This window comes from Lemur catta, chromosome 11 (assembly GCF_020740605.2).
Source record: "Lemur catta isolate mLemCat1 chromosome 11, mLemCat1.pri, whole genome shotgun sequence".
Classification (NCBI taxonomy): Eukaryota; Metazoa; Chordata; class Mammalia; order Primates; family Lemuridae; genus Lemur; species Lemur catta.
Genome location: NC_059138.1, coordinates 79023441 through 79039980, shown reverse-complemented (window position 1 = coordinate 79039980; position 16540 = coordinate 79023441). Strand labels below are relative to the sequence as shown.

The 16540-nt window shown below is 42.4% G+C and overlaps 1 protein-coding gene across 2 annotated transcripts in view; it reads right to left on the bottom strand.

The window, feature by feature from the left end:
- Positions 1 to 16540, bottom strand: part of BMPER (BMP binding endothelial regulator) — a 241498-nt gene that overhangs the window by 113987 nt on the left and 110971 nt on the right. The window lies entirely within an intron of this gene.

The following is a 16540-nucleotide window of genomic DNA, read 5'->3' as shown; positions in this document are numbered from 1 at the left end:
ATAACTGAAATAACCCTAAGGCCCTTCCCTAGTATCAGGTCCCTGGGCGGACTGTTCAGGTCATGTAATTTCTCCCAAGCATCCTTTGATCTTCCCTGCAGGCCATATGAATTGCAGCTGAAAAAAACACTGCCTTGAAAGAGATGATTACAGCATCACTTCCCGCTCCCCATCCGCCACCACCTTTCTTATCTTTTTTCTTCTCAAGATCAGCTTTGGAATAGTTCTAGGGTGACCAACTGTCTCGATTTGCCTGGGATTTGAGACTTGCTAAAACCATGAAATTTTCCCTCAAACCAGGACGAGTTGGCCACCCTAGTAGGCCACTGCCTCTCTTTCCACCCCGCTAAGCAAGCACAGGAATCCTTTGCCATTTAATGAGACTCTCCCTCCTCTTCCAGACCCCTGTAGGTTCTGCAGACACCTCCCTGCAGGAAGGCTCCACTTCCTGCCATAGCCTGAAGGCGCTGCTAGAATGTCTCCATGAGATTCCAGCTAGAGAAAGTGGCTGATCTGTCGAAAATGGATGCACTCAAAGCCCACGTTCAGAGAACCATTTTGCAGAATTCACCAAGCCAACCAAATGTGTTTCCATTAATTAACTATACAGCTATGGAGGACTGGTACTGGAACAATTGGCAGCACCTCCGAGAACCATAGGAGAAGTTTTGGAGCCTCTGAGTATTTTCTCTGCTTCCTCGTTCTCGGTCTTGACCCTTTCTGTCCCCCAGCACACCTCACCTCCGACCCCCAATGCCCCCCTTCTTGAACTTCAGTATCTCCCTCCCCTTTCTCGCCTGTTAGGTCTCTCTCCTCTCTGCAGAACCCCCTCCTAACCCTCTCCAGAGCCACCTGCTTGTCCAGCCTCGGGAAGTTGTAACTGCATACTCAGAAAGCCAGAGCAGAAAAAAAGGTACTTTCTAGTCAATTTACGTAGAACAAACTTGCAAGGCTGATGTAAAAACTGTTCTGTGCAATGTGCATTTCTATGAAACTTTATGAATAATTAAGAGGGTATTTTTTTTTTGTAAGAAAATCAGCAAATTTGGTAAATAGATCACTAGGCAAATGGAATTTCAATGGATTGGCTCCTCTGGGATTTGAGCTAGAAACCGAACTAGTAGACCTTCAAGTACTCCTTGTCTTGAGCACATAATTTATATCTCAGGAGGCCTCAGGAAAGGAGGACCTCGGGGCTCAAAGAGCCTTCTCTGACCCCAAGGGAAAGATTCAACTTGAGGAATTTCCTCACACCTTCTGCACCACTCTCTGCATTAACAGCAGACATTAGCCTCAGCCATCAGGGTCCTCCTCATTCCCACCCTAGCATACTGCCCTCGCTTGCTGTCTCTTTCCTTTCCTGTTCTCGCCATTTTTATTAACACAGTTTATTTTTTGGTGGGGATGGATGAAAAGGGGAGGGCATGTGATATGCCTTTTTAAATATTTGTTATTTTTAAGCCTCTTTAATGTTGGATTCTTCCCCAAACCAATAGAAAACATGAGAAAATACCACAAAAAGCTCTTCTGTTATTTTTACATTATTTCCAGATCAGCAAGAATCACTAAAAATCTCCCAAGAATTCTAGGCTCTTCTGAGATTCCTCACTCAACTCTGCATAATCTTAAATTTAGGGGCCTTTCATCAGACTTCAGAGGCATGTAACCTGAGTCTCAGCCAGACCCTGAGGTCAGCCCCAGCTTATGCACAAAACACAAAAGTCAAATCTAGAGGGAGGACACAAGGATGCTGCTCTTAGCTTTTCATTTCAAAGAAATTCATCTGCGAGCAACTTCCTAAAATCCGAAGCCTCGGGCCACATAAGTGTGTTGGCTTCTCTTAGGTGCACAGAGAACACATTCTTTTCATCGATATTCTCTGTTCTTGTTGGATCAGCATCTATTTTTCAAGCATATTTTAAAATTAAAATTTTAAAAATATTGCATAATTGCAAAAGAGTTAACTTGTCCAACACTTTGGAAAGCTGGCAAAAGATTATGTGTACTCCAGTAATTTTCCTTACAATAAGGTCAAAGAGCAAATTTTGCATACATAATACAACTACAGTTTGTGTTTCCCAAGAGTCCGTTAAAGTAACTTGAACCCCAGTCTGGGTTTGCAGGTTTGGTCAAGTTTTATTTTGTTTGGGTTGCAGTATTGTGGCACAGCCCAAGTCCAGGGGCTGCATTCCAATTAATGCCTCCAAAGAAAGTCCAGGCCCTTCCTAGCAACACAGTTGCAGCTCACAACCTGCTTCTGTGATTTCAACTCAGCAGGGACTCTGGTTAGACTATAATCTGTGGCTATGCTCTAAGCTAAGAGAGTTAAAATAGCAGAAGTAAACATTTTTGTTTCTAAAACTGAACAAATTCCTGCTGCAACTGCACTTAACACAGGCTCTATCAGATTATCTCAATAGCTTTCTAACTGGCTTCCCTGACTCAACTTGTCTTCCAGTAATCTATCCTGTAAGGTTCAGCGTATCCAGCATCTATCCATTCATTCCGTTCTTTTATCCAATATTTATTTAAGGCCCATGATACGCTGGAGATACAGAAGTGAATATAAGGTGCAAAAACCACTCCCTTTAAGGAGATGATGTTACCAGTGAGCGTGCCCCACCCCTGCCAAGGTTGAGGATGACTTACCACTGAGTTCAAGATAAAGTTCAACCCACTCAGGCTAAAAGTCAACATAAAAGAAACTATGTGTTCACCAAAATCTGTTTCCTTTTTCTCTTAACAGAGCTATACGACATTTCCCAGACTCCCTTGAAGTTAGGAGTGTCCATATGACGGAGTTCTGACTAATGGGGGCTGGATGGAAATATTATAAAACGTACGGGCCTGACCAACAGGAATTCCTCACACACAGTCCTCCATGCTCTCACTTTTTCCCTCTGCTGGATGGGTGGCCAGCTGAAGGGTGTCAGCATCATGCACTTCACAAAAAATAGAAAGAGCCTGGTTCCCTGGGTCACTACATGGAACACGACCCACCAGATCCTTGTGAAATGAGCCAGAAAGAAATATTGCTGCATTATTCAGATGCATCAGTTCTTTATTATAGCATTAGCCTACTTTGTCAAGGCACCCCATAATCTTCTCTCCAATCTTCTTTCCCCCATAAAGAGAAGGCTCCAGTGTATCTTATTTCTTTATGGCCCCAAACACATCTTATAGCTTCCATCTTCTTCAAACAAACCTTTCCCTGTGTCCCCTAATTATTACCCCTATGGAAATCCTGCTTCATTCAAGGTCAGTCTCAACCCTCTTATCTGTGAAGTCTCCCTGAGCCCTTCAGTTCCTAGTAACTTCCTCCATCTTCCCGTATCACCCTTTTCTCATCTATCCTTTTGTGTTTGGAACACATATATAAAAGCTTAATTCTTCAAGGTGACATTGGTTTTGCCTCAAGCTAGATTGTCTTGGGGACAGGGGACAGCCAGCCCCATGTGTCTGATGTCCTTCAGAAGAGTGATGAGCTCAACAAAACACCTCATTAAAACTTAGTGAATGAAAGGAAGAGCCACCACATGTAATGAGCTCTACAGCCTGGATGAGTTTTTTAGACCACTGTAACCATGGGATGCTGATGAGAACTAAGCCCAGGCAGAGTTCTGGGCCATCTGCATCATCTTACCTTTGTGTCTCCTTAGGTTTTGCATATTCTAGCCTTGTGTTTTGCACAGTTTAGGCACTAACTAAATGTCTAGATGCTGATACACCAAAAAGCAATATTCAGGCCAAGTGCAGTGGCTCATGGCTGTAATCCCAGCAATTTGGGAGGGCCAGGTAAGAAGATTACTTGAGCATGGGCAATATAGCAAGACCCCATCTGTACAAAATATAAAATTTAAAAAAATTTAGCCAGTCATGGTGGCATGTGCCTGTGGCTACTCGGAAGGCTGAAGTGACAATTTCTTGAGCCTTGGAGTTCAAGGTTATAGTGAGCTATGATTATACCATTGCACTCTAGCCGGACAAAAGGAGAGACTTTGTCTCTTAAAAAAAAAAAAAAGGTAACACTCAACTTCAACATGTGAAGCTGGAAGGATTTCCACCACCATAATTGAAAATTTCCAGTATTTTGTTGAATGTTTGAAAATTCTTAAATGATTAAAATACATGGGGACAAATGACTATATTCTTAACTGGTCAACAAGAAAAGCAATGCTAGGAACTGCCACAGAACTTGTATGTTATGATTTTCACCACTTGTCTTTCCTGAGAAAGGCAATTTTATTCTTTAAAGATGGTCATTTGTTCTAATTGCATATCCAAGTGCTTTTCTCCCAATGAAAATAGCCATTTTTCAAAAGAAAGACCTGAATCCTATCCCAGGCCTATTTTCTGTCTCCTTATTTTTCTTTTAGCTGATTCAGTCAAGAATACAATTGCTTTGTGTCAAAGTTTACCCTAGAGCAGCAGTTTTGCTGCATAATAAAAATCTATCTTCCTGAGTACAGTGATGAGTGCAAGACAATAAAACAACAGCCATGTGCATGCAGGATACTTCTCCAACCGCTGAGTATCCTCTGAGAATTGGGGGCTGGAACGCATCCTGTAGCATGTGACGTGGCACTCAGCCCTTGACCAGGAGGCACAGCCGGGCTCCCTAACAAGAGGCTGGGAGCAGAGTTGTGCATTGCTAAACAGTCACAATGAATCAGCTACACTCTACCACCTTCTAGAGCCAATTTTTTTCTTTGTCCAATTCTTTGAAAAAATAGAGTTCCCCATTGCTTCCAAGATAGAGGTGGGAAGAAGGGAGAGAAAAGCCAGAGGGGCCAGTGTAGGAGAGAAATATATTTTGAGTGTGAAGGGTTTATGTGTGATCCATAATTCTTACATCACAACTGCCAGTGGTGCAAAGCTGATTTGCAAGCAGAGCAACTGCTCTGAATTATTTGGGTCAAAAAACTTCACAGAAAGAAATAAATGTGCTCAGCCATGCCTCACTTTGGCTTGGAACTTTATTTTGCTAAAATTTCAGAGCAGGGCACTTACTTCCAGGGGTAAAGGTCTTGGGACTTGGCTTTCCCTGTTATTGGCCAACACAAAATAGAAAATTTTACCAATCAAAGCAGAGGAGGGCAGCAGCTGAGCTGTCTGGCTGAGGGGGCAGAAGTAGACTGGACAAGAGGAGAGAGGACACCCCCAATTGGGAGTGGGTGTTGGGCCCAGGTTGTGCCAGGCACTGTGCTGAGCTACTTTTATCATTTTAACTAAGCCTCCTAAAAGCAAGTGGGCAAGCTATCGTCACCCCTACAGCAGAGATTAAGGCGCTACACCTTAAGGAAATTGCTCAGAAAACTTGCCACCCAACAAAGAAGTGGCAGGGTTGAAATGTGAATTCAGTTCTAATATCCAAGCCAAGTTATTTCCATCTAATACAGTCTTCCAAAGGCCATAGTACAATTTCTCAGCTGGGATGTGAAGTATAATCAACTCAATCGTCAGAACTCCCTCTCCTTTGAGCCATTTCTTATGTCTTCCCTGGTAGATTTTGGTTGCAGTCTTACATCTGCTTTTTAGATCAAAATGGCTTATATAAAATGTATTATCTGCATTTTTGTTATTTACTCAAACAAAATCCAAGTCATGTTCTCTTCTCTTCCCCTCTCCCTTCTTTCCTTCTCTTCCTCTTTTACATCTTAAACAAGACATGCTTAATGTTGAAATCTGAAAGCTTTGGGCTTCTCTCTTCCTGTTCTTTCAGGCAGTGTTCATCATCCCCATATCTCATTTATAACCCACTAACACAGGCCCTCTACCTGCCTCTTCCATCCAATTGAAAGAATTTGTTTTTGAATCCACAAATAATGCTGTGCCCTTCTCATGCTTAAAAACCGTCAATGGCTCCTCACTGCTACTCAGGATGCTCCATCTAGGCTGCGGGTCAGAATTGCCCAGGAAACTCTTGAAACAGGGATATTGAGGGTTTCACTTCCAAGATTCTGCTGCAGGACGTCTGCCTTTTATTAGACCTGCAACTATGTCCTAGTCACTAGCAGTTGTCTCTGGACCCCAAACCCACACATCCACGGGTTGTGCCACACACTGGGCTTTCTGGCGCTGAGGCTGGGGCTCTGCAAACACTTTCCGCTTTGCTGGCTGGCTCCAAGTTAGGCTGTGCCCACAGGGGCACTAGACCAGGGACTGGTCCCTTCTGCTTGTTTCCCCTCGCCTCCCTTCCCTGTGTGCATCACCCCAGCAACGCTGTCTCACCGGCAGTAACTGAACCCAATTTGCAGTTTTCCGACACTTCATGCAAGTAAAAGCAACTTTATCTCACCACCACACCCCAGCCTGCTGGCACCCCCTCCTCAGAGGTCTGAATGTCACCCACGGGGCCCTCCTCTACATTTCTGAGTTTTAATAATTCTACTCTTTTCCCATTGTTCCCCCACCTTAGGGCGGTAGCTTCATCCTGTACCTTGGAATTCTCTGTTTGCCCTTCCAGGTAACTAGTTAACAACTTTATACCTAGTTAATAGGTCTTTATATTTAATTCTCTGTTCAAATAACTGGTAAGGTTCATGCCTCCTGATGGGACCTTAACTGATGCAACGTGTGGCCCTGAGGAGCTGCCTGCTGGGAACTCAGTGTTCAGCCCGCCCTGGGTTCCTTAGGCAAAGCCAGCAGGCAGCGCGCTCACTGCTCCCAAAGCGCACGGTGCTTTGTATGATACCTTCACAGCAAACATGTCAAGTGAAATGTCAGAGATACCAACTGTTAGACTTAGTACTTAAGGAAATTGGACACTTCATACTTAAAAACCTAATATATACATATACACACACTACAGTGGGATATGTGTGTGTATGTATACACCACTGTGGTATAATAACGTGTGTGAGTGTGTGTGTGTGTCAGACTTACCCACTAGATCAGGGTTTCTCCACTTTGGCACTATTGCCCTTTGGGTCTATAATTCTTTGTTGTGGGGCTGTTCTACGCATTGCAGGACATACAGCAGCATCCCTTGCCTCTACCCACTAAGTGCCAGCAGCACCTTCATGCCCTGGTTGTGCCAATAGAAAATGTCTCCAGACATTGTCAAATATCCCCTAGGAAATGAAACCACCCCCAGTTGAGAACCAGAGTACTAGACCAAGGTTTCCTCAAACCACATCCAGGAGCTAGTATTTTTAATAACTTACCCAGATGACTTCAAAGCTGCTGTCCAAGGCACTGTGCTTTGCAAAGTGCTTCCCTAGCACGAGCCTCCAGCAAGCTGGGAATAAACCTTATTTATCATATTAGCTCCCCCAGCAGCTAGCACACGCCATAGCTTCTAACGTATGTGTTTTTGAAGGATAAAGCCCATTTTTCAGGTGGAGTAGTTCTCACCAAGAGAAGCATCATGCTCCAATTCACTTCTCTGGTGGCTGGAGGCCACGTTTCCTGGGGCTTGTGAAAGAAGAGGTTGGGCAGCAGGGGGGAGCGCAGCAGTGATTGACACGGAAGGGTCAGAACTGCGCTTCCCCAAGGAGTCTGCATGGAGATGCATGCGGGCTGATTATCATAGTCTGTGACGATCCTGGGACGTCTCTGCACCAAGAACCTGCACACTATGGCGACACATAGGTTTGGGTTTCCAGGTGATGAGATAAAGCTCAACATTGATTCTACACACGGATATTCAAGGTCATGTCAGCAAAGCTTGACCAAGATACCTATTTTGTCCCATGAAAGTCTTCAGCAAACAATGAGAAGGGTCTACTGAGCTGACAAAAACTAAAACCCTGTGTACTCATTCAGAGAAGTAGGAACTGATGCTTTGTCTTAAGAATTCCTTCTATTTTTCCCATGAATTAAGGTTTCTAAATCCAATTATAATATTGTTTATATTATTGTCTTCATTTCCTATTGCTGCTGACACAAATCACCACACCAACTTGGTGGCTTAAAACAACACTCATCTGTTGCCTTACATTTCTACAGGTCAGAAGTCTGGAATCAGTTTCTCTGGGCTAAAATCAAGGTGTCAGGAGGCCGCCTTCATTCTGGAGGCTTTGGGAAAAGTTTTCCTTGCCTTTCCCAGCTCCTAGAGGCAGCCGGCCTTCCTTAGTTCACGGGCCCCTTCCAACATCTTCAAGCCAGCAGCGTAGCATCTTCAAATCTCTCTCGGACTCCAGCCCTCTGCTCTGTCATCACATCTCCTCAGACTCTGACCCTCTTATCTGCCTTTTCTAAGGAGTCGTGTAAGAGAATCCAGGATAATCTCCCCATGGCAAAATCCTTAACTTAATCATATCTGCAAAGTCTCTATGTCATGTAAGGTCACATTCACAGGTTTTGGGGATTAGGACATGGACATCTTGGGGTCAGGGGATGCATTATTCTGCCTACAATTATTAATAAAGAAATGACATTTAATTTCTCTGCGTAGTCCCAGATGTCATATTTCAGGTTTAATATCACTACTACACACTAAAACAACCTGTTCTATTAGCCTTCCCTCATTGAAAAAGCTTGCGTTTCCAATGTTTTTCAGAAAGGAAAAGATAGCCAAGAAGCTCGGTTTAAATCCTGGTCGTATGGTTTATGACCTGACCAAGTTCCCATCCATTTCTTATTTGTCCTTCCTGTGCTCATTTCTAGTTAGAAGGCGAAATTCAAACCAGACACTCTGATTTTTTAATCTTATCCATCGTCTCCTTTTATTGTCATAGGCAAATCGTAAGCATTGACGGACAGCTTCAGGAGTAACTTTTGGGTGTTAATGAAGTAGAAAAACTGACCTTGTTGCCTATGGCAGAAAAACTTGCCTCTTCAGGGACACTACATAAGCCTGCGGGCCAGCACCAACCCCTTAAGGTGAAGTTCCCACTGAGCTGTAGGACTTGGCCAGTCACCCTCTGGCCCACACCAGGGAGTCACCCTCTGGCCCATGCAACGGAGCCCTGTAGGGATTTCAATGTCCTCTCATAGTCAGACACATGACTCCCAAAGAGTTTAACCGTGTTCACCATATTCCAAGATTCCTGTAGAAAATTGTGGAAAAATGCCCGAACCGGTCTCAGAGTGGGGATTACATGGCAGGCACTGTGAGGCGTTAGCGCCTGATAGCACAGCTAGAGGCCATCTTTCACCGGCTGCACAAGTGAGCAGGCCCAGCCCAGCCATGGGGACGGCGCTGAGCTTCAACTACATGCAGGGGTATAGCAAAGGATCATCATTTCATGAAAGCAATGTTAGATTAATAAATAAATATTGATGATAACGTCTTTACCATTGTTCCCCTAATCCCATTTTAAAAGGGGGTTTCTGCATTGTGTTTGCTTAAGTCTCATCCTCCAGCACTTGAATGTAGCCCTTCCTTGTCACTTACCTGAATGGCTGCTTTCTTTGCATATGTGTTTGGTTTTGTTTTATGTTTTTGCTTTAAAAAAGAAAATTTAGAAATCTTGTCCCACTCAGGCAGACACACAAATCACTGATAAGACTGGGATACCATTTGAGGCAAATCCCAGCTGGTTCTGGGTTTCCACATGTAATCTGCTCCCCTCTTTGTCTGTTTTAGAAACAGGAAGATAGGACCCTCCCAGTGGGACCACGCACCGATGAGATCTCGGAACAAATGCCCTGGGTGGGAAGCGAGTGGTGAGGAAGAGCTCTGGGAATCCAGACAGATTTGCCAGCCCTGGTGTGTTTGGTGCCAGGTGCTGAGGGACGGCTGGAGCAGAAGTGATCTGCCCCCAGAAGGTGGTCCACCTTCCAGGGCCCTGACAGGCAGGGCTTGCAGATAAGGGCTCTGGGAGTCTGCCCCCGCCATGCCTCTGAGTACGGGTGTTCCCTCTCTGAAACAATCAATAAATAAACAAGTAAATCCACAGAAGAACACCTCCTAATATTTCAGATTCCCAGAGACCTCGCAGACCACCCTGGTAGGATGTTTCTAAACTGCCACCCAGGGGAAAAAAAAAAAAAAAGACAGCCAAAGGAAGAAAATGAGCCTTTTTACTTTTCTTGCCATTTTTATCAAAGTTCAACCTTTCATCATCATGTAAGTAGTCAAAGCTGTTACAAGCCTACTGCTGACACATCAAACGCTTTATCTACAGTCTGGCCCACTTCCAGGGAGATGAAAAGAACGCTCACTCAGAGCTCACACCTCCTATGAGTTACGAGCCATTCCCGAAAGGAAGGAAATAACACCACTGTGCACTTTTCATGTTCCTCAGACTGTCTACACCACAACAACACTGGAAATGCACCAAGGAGGAAGCCACATGAAAGCCTTTGACCGGTCAAGACTCTCTAGAAACACTGAACTGCGAAGGCAGAAACCCAAGCAATCACCAATGCACCACCAATCTGAAACCTTGCTGTTGACCTTTAAGTTTTGGCTACCTAGAATAGTTATACTACACGTTTGACATTCTGTTTTATTTTGTTCCCACAGTGTTTCATATGGATTTATCATTTGCCCCAAACTAGGTTGGGAATTCACAGAGGGCAGAAACCATGCTAATATTTCTTCTGTGTATTCACAGTGTCTAGCTCCACAGTGACACCAAAGTACCATCAGAAGTGTTTGGTTTTCGGCTGAACACCTACTAGGCTTGGCAGTTAAAGCCGAAAATAACTCACAAATATTTGTGCTCCAGTGAGGTTTCTTGAGGTACAAAAGTACCTGTTGTCTTGATATGAATTACTCTTAATTAAGATAAGTCTGGGTCCCCTTCAGTATATTGACAAAATTATATTTAGAAGTCTTTGAGGTTTTCCTTAGTATGTCTGAATGCAATACTGAAAAAAAAGATTACATCCAAACTTAATTTTAATTTCCAAATAGCAATTAACTAATCACAGTATTTTGGCTTTTGTTTGACCATTCAAGGAACATCTGAATTTCTATATGTCAGATACCAGGGCCTTTAAATGAAAAATCCCAACTGTCTATTTGATACACACCGTTATGTGCATTTCTCTGTTTTGTATCAGGTGGCAATTTCCTAAAACTTTAACAAAATCTGAAGTGTCACAGGTCCAATGTCATGGTGCTCTACAATAAACAATCTAGCCTCTGTCAAGGAACACTGTCCACAAAGGCCAGAGGTTTCTGTCATTATTCATTCAAACTAGTAGGTATTGGGCTTGTCAACCAATTTTAAGTTTGTGTTTTGAGACAATCAGGCTGCAGCCCAATCTTGGCAAGCTCTCAAGAGGACCCTAATCTAGGCCAAATACCATCAAAAGGAAAAGAAGTGTACAGTTTATTGGAATAAGCAGTGGTGGAGGGGGAAGGGGTACCAGCTTGAGCCAAAGCCAGTGTGACATGTCTGGGCAAGTCCAGTGAAGGAGAGAGGTTCACCTGTTGTCATCTCTTGAGAGAAAATCCACCCTAAGAGGAGAGGAGATGAAACACAACAGAATCACCTGGCGACTGAACCTGACAGAAGGAAGGCATTATCACCAATATAACTTGGCTTCTGTCACTCAAATCAAACCATGGATGCCTTTGTTAGTCCTGGGGGAAAAAGAATGCTGAAAGTAAAAACTCAAAAGAACTATGCCACTAACATCTTTGTGAGATATTCAAGTACAAGACATATTGATTTGGGATTCCTATAATTAAGTGAATCATGTAAGAAGGAAAAGGATATTGGTCCCTGCCACTTCACTAAAGACCTCCACACTGCTTTGTCATCTGAGGTCACCACAACATTATTTGCAATGTCCAACCAAAGCTGGTGGAAGTAGTGGCCATGCCAGGCCGGGAACGAAAGTGCCTACAAAAATGGTGGCAATGCCAAACAGAGGAAACAAAGGCAAACAGACATGGCAGAAAATGGAATTTTTTTCCAGCCCAGGACAGTGATAATGCCTCTAAGATGAACTCCGACTTTCTTGGAAGACTGGCCATTTTCCTACAGAAAGACAACCAATGCCAGCAATGTTCAGCATTTGACGGTTTAGCACATTATCCATAAGGCATAGCTATATTCTCTCACAAATGGACTCATATATTGGCCAGGTAGGAAGAGAAGGTGCTTGATCTCTTGTAGAAACAATGTATTATATTAAGTTGAGCTTCTCCTAGAATAACATTAGGTCAGATTCAGAAGCATTGTCTTGTAACCTTGACCAGAACATGCTACTACAAGGCCAGAAGGGTGTAGGCACCTCAGTGAGGCTGCAGCTGGCTGGAAAGTTTGTCTGGTCGTGGATGAGGTCTCAGTTGACAACAGCTCCATAACTGCAGCAACATGGCAGCAACTCCAAAGGTCTTTCTCAAGAAGGATGAAGAACCATAGAATTAAACAAGCTAAATTCTTATCCTTATTAAAATGTATAAAAGTAAGTTTGACCTGAGCAACACAATTTGTACCTTATTTCAGAAAATGATACAGACAGGACAGAAGTTCTGGAATTTTTTTGTAAGGCCATAACTAGAAGGACAGAAGTTCAAGGGTTTGCCAGGACTACCCTAAATGCTTCAATGAAAACCAAACACAATTTCCGTGGTTCCTGAGAAGTTAATGGAAGACAAGTGAAAGGCCACCTTTGATTAGAAATCAGGGGATGTCCAATCCACTTAAATGAGCTGTCAGGGTTTCTGTGGTTAACGGGCCAGAGACAAGTCCCTCAGAACATTCCCAGGGGCTCTCTTCAAACACCAGTATTGAAGGGGACTCTTCTTGGGACAAATATCCAGGACTTGGGGAGGTAGTTCAGAAATACCCACCATTTTGTTATACCAGGTTAACTTAAGAATGATGGTAATGTCTTAAAAATAGGCAGATTAAGTGAAAGTTTACATAATGAAGGCTGAACATCTAGCCATTTTTTGACAATGAAATTCAGAAAACCACTTTATAAACCAAAGTATTATTGTATTATTTACAAAGAGCCTCAACCATCAGTACTATGTTTGGTTGCCAAGTTCGGAGAACTGATATAAACAAGTAACTCAATGTATACAACCAGCTCATCATCAGACCATCACTAGCTCTGATTACTTGAACATATTTGTGATCTGAAGAATGTCCTGCGCATTCACAAGTATGTGGATTATGAATATTGCCCATGCAGTGAAGTATTTATCTTAATGTGCAGCTAGTATATTAAATGTTTATTTGTTATCAGTAGCTACCTGAGCAGGTCTGGTCACAGACTCTGTGGATGACCCTCCAAAACACAAAGTCTCCATCTCCCCTCCAAAAATTCTTAAAGTGGAAAATACACTCTCCTTCATATTATATACTTTCCCTGAAATGCATTATGTGGACATTCATGAGCAATGAGCATTTGTGTCTTTGTTTTAGGAAGGTGTTTTCAGCGGCCTAGGACAAAGAGTGTGATCTACTGAGCCTTTTAACCGGTCTGGCCTGAGGTTCCCTTTAGGTTTAATACTTGTTACTTCTTTCCCAAACCCTCCCGGCCTCTAATTTTGAAATCACAAGTGGTGCACTCTCTTGAACCATTTGTGCTGGACAAATGGTTGTTCTTACTACAACAGTAATAAAACATGCCATGGTGGAGAGACTTGGGCAACCACAAGAGGATACACATTCAAAATCAATATTTCTCAGAGGGTCTCAGGGGTTTTACTTTCAAAAGTAGAAGCATTCGTGAAGCCTGGAAATAAAAGGAGCAGTGTTTGTGACAAACTTGTGTTCATAGCGAAATATTTTAAATGATTCTATTCTCAAACATTCCCAACTCCAAAGGGTACTCATGTAGCCTGGGGGTACAGGCAAAAAGCTATAATCCTTTGTAACAAGGACATTTCCTCCAGCCAATACCTAGATGTGAGGTGCTTGCATCAAAATACTCTCAAAAACTCCAAATCTTCTCTACTATCATATTTGTAGAAATAACAATATACAAATGTGGAAGTTATAACAAATTCCAGACTATGGATGATGAACCAAAAATGTGAGGGAAAAATAATGACTTTAAAATGCTTATGAAATCCTAGTTCCTGGCGACATGAGCAGATCTATGCCTTAAACTCAGTACAAAGCAGGAAATAGTTCCAGATTGTAAATCAAGAAGGAAAACTAGAAAGCCATGTGGTTCAAAGGAACAAACCCATGGGGCAAAGAGCTCCTTCAGACCCCAGGTTCTATCCCTTACTACTTCACACCAAAGTTACTCAACTTCTTCTAAGCTTCCATTTCTTCATCTATAAATTGGGGAAAACAATAGCATCCATTCTCATAAAGTTCATGGAAAGAATAAGATGTTGAAAATAAAGCTTTTAACTCAGTGCCTAGGACGCAATCAACGCTCCATACCTGTTCGCTATTATAAATATTCAGAGTCAGCTTAATTTTGAATCCCAGGCAGCTCCATAAATTAATAAATGGGCGACCTTGGGTAATTTATTTAATTTGAGTATTGGTTATTTTATCTCTAAATAATGCCATTTTCCTCACAAAGCTGTTGTGAAATTTATATGTGCAAATGTTCTTCAAATGCCCAGCACAGTGCTTGATTTACAAGCCATTACCAATTAAAAATGAACCTTCAGCACCCTCATCCCCAACCCTCTGTCTTTGGGTTCAGCCAGTCAAAGTATATTTCACTGGCCAAGAGAACAGGGCTGTGAAAGGTACAGGGCTGTGGTGACTTTTCCCCTGCATTAGTTGGAGAACATTTGTGTTTTTCTTGGCACCAAGAACACATGGGGTAGTCTTTGGGGTGTACAGTAGTGTATACATTGCCCATGTATTTGCATAAAGTTTCAAAGCACTTTCTTGATATATGCAGTGTGACAGCCGCTGTCACAAATGTATTTATATAAGTTCTACACAGATTTTATAAAATAAACTTGCAAACGTTTGCTTTCCTAAGGAAGGGTTTGTTTAGGGGTTGGTGAGGATAATCATTTCATCTCACTATAGGAAGTAACACAAGCTGACACGCTCCCCTTGCCAGTGCCACAAATAGGCTGGTGTTCCCCAATAATAAGTGAGGCAACCCTGCAGATATAGTAGGTCACTGTATTACCATTTTTAATGCCTTTCCTGTAAAAAGAATAAAATAGCATTAATGGATGCAGTGACCACAATTCATCTGAAGTCTAGAGGCAGGGATGAAATGGATGGCTGTGACTTTTAGCACACAGAATTCCTCTGGCTAACTGCTACAATGCCAGCCTGGCTGCCCATCATTCCATATGAAGGACTGAGCCACACTTGAAAAACAATGACGATTCCTTACCCACATATGCTGATATTCACCTCAATCTTCTTTCAGAGGCACCAGGAGCTCTGATCATCCAAATCTTTCCATCAAAAATATCAATGTAATTTTCACCAATAATCTCCTACAACATTTTCTAAACTAGTACTTTGTGTAACCCTGTTTCGTAAGAGGTTAATAGAGGCTTCATGATATAAGACTTCTAAGAAATGAGTAAGGTTGGGCTAAACAAAATTAAATAGGTTTCTTTATTGCAAAATTTTCTCATCCTTTAATACATACAGATATCCAATTGGGGAATATAAGGTATAATGTTTTGAAAATTTATTTGACCATAGGACCCTTTTGTCATGGCACATGAACACAGCTGTTGGTTAAACAAGTCTATATATTGAGCAATTAACTAATCTAACAATCAACTCTGTTCCCCAAAACCTTTTTCTTCCCATCTATAAATACAATATTAAATAATATGCTCTTTAAATTCACCTTAAGATTATATTTTTAGAGATCCCCAAAACCACTCTTATGGTATTTGGGGTTTTTATCATTTTTTGGTTTGGGGTGTTTTTTTTTTTTTTTGGCTTTTGTTTGATTGCTTATGTTTTTTGAAGAATACAGTCAATATAAGCTACCTCAGGATTCCCATTCAGGATTATCTTGGGTTTTTTTGGAACTTTTACACATTTTCCTTTAGAAAAAAAGATGCTAGGCTTCAGCATGGCCCTTTTCTAATTCTATAAACTGGGTCACCCTACCAATGTCTGGCATTTCTGTAATATTTATAAATAACCATAGCATAAAAACTCTACCTCTCACAGCCTCTGAAACATAGCTGGCTACAAAATCCCCAGGCATACTATGTGGGATATGTGGTTTCCATGCCTTTAAAAGGGGTATTTGTAGGATATGCTGGGGAACATTTCAGCCATGTCCTTCTCCTGTCTTTTTTGGCCTAGCAAACTTACCCTTCAACCCCTGCCTCTGGGAGGCCTTAAAAAAGGGACATATTTGAAATAAATAGATTCCTTATATAATCCCAAGTAGGTGGGAATGGCAGAAACAAAGATCCAAGGGAAAGGTCTGTTTACCCCATGTAGTTCCCTTTGGGTGGGACCTCACAGGGCCACAAATGAGGCTGAGACTGGGCTAGTTTAGGGAAGGAGCTGAGTAAACAGAGTAAAACAGTGAAACAGGGGCTTTGGGATCAGGCAAGGACACCAGCTGGGATCAGTCTCAAGGACCAGCTCCCTTCTCTGTCTCTCCTCTGCTTGTGCCATGGTGTTCTGAAGAGGCAGAGGTCAAATCGCAAAACTTTAACACAGGGATGGTACCCCTGATACTGAAATTAAAACAATAGTATCAACAAAACAAC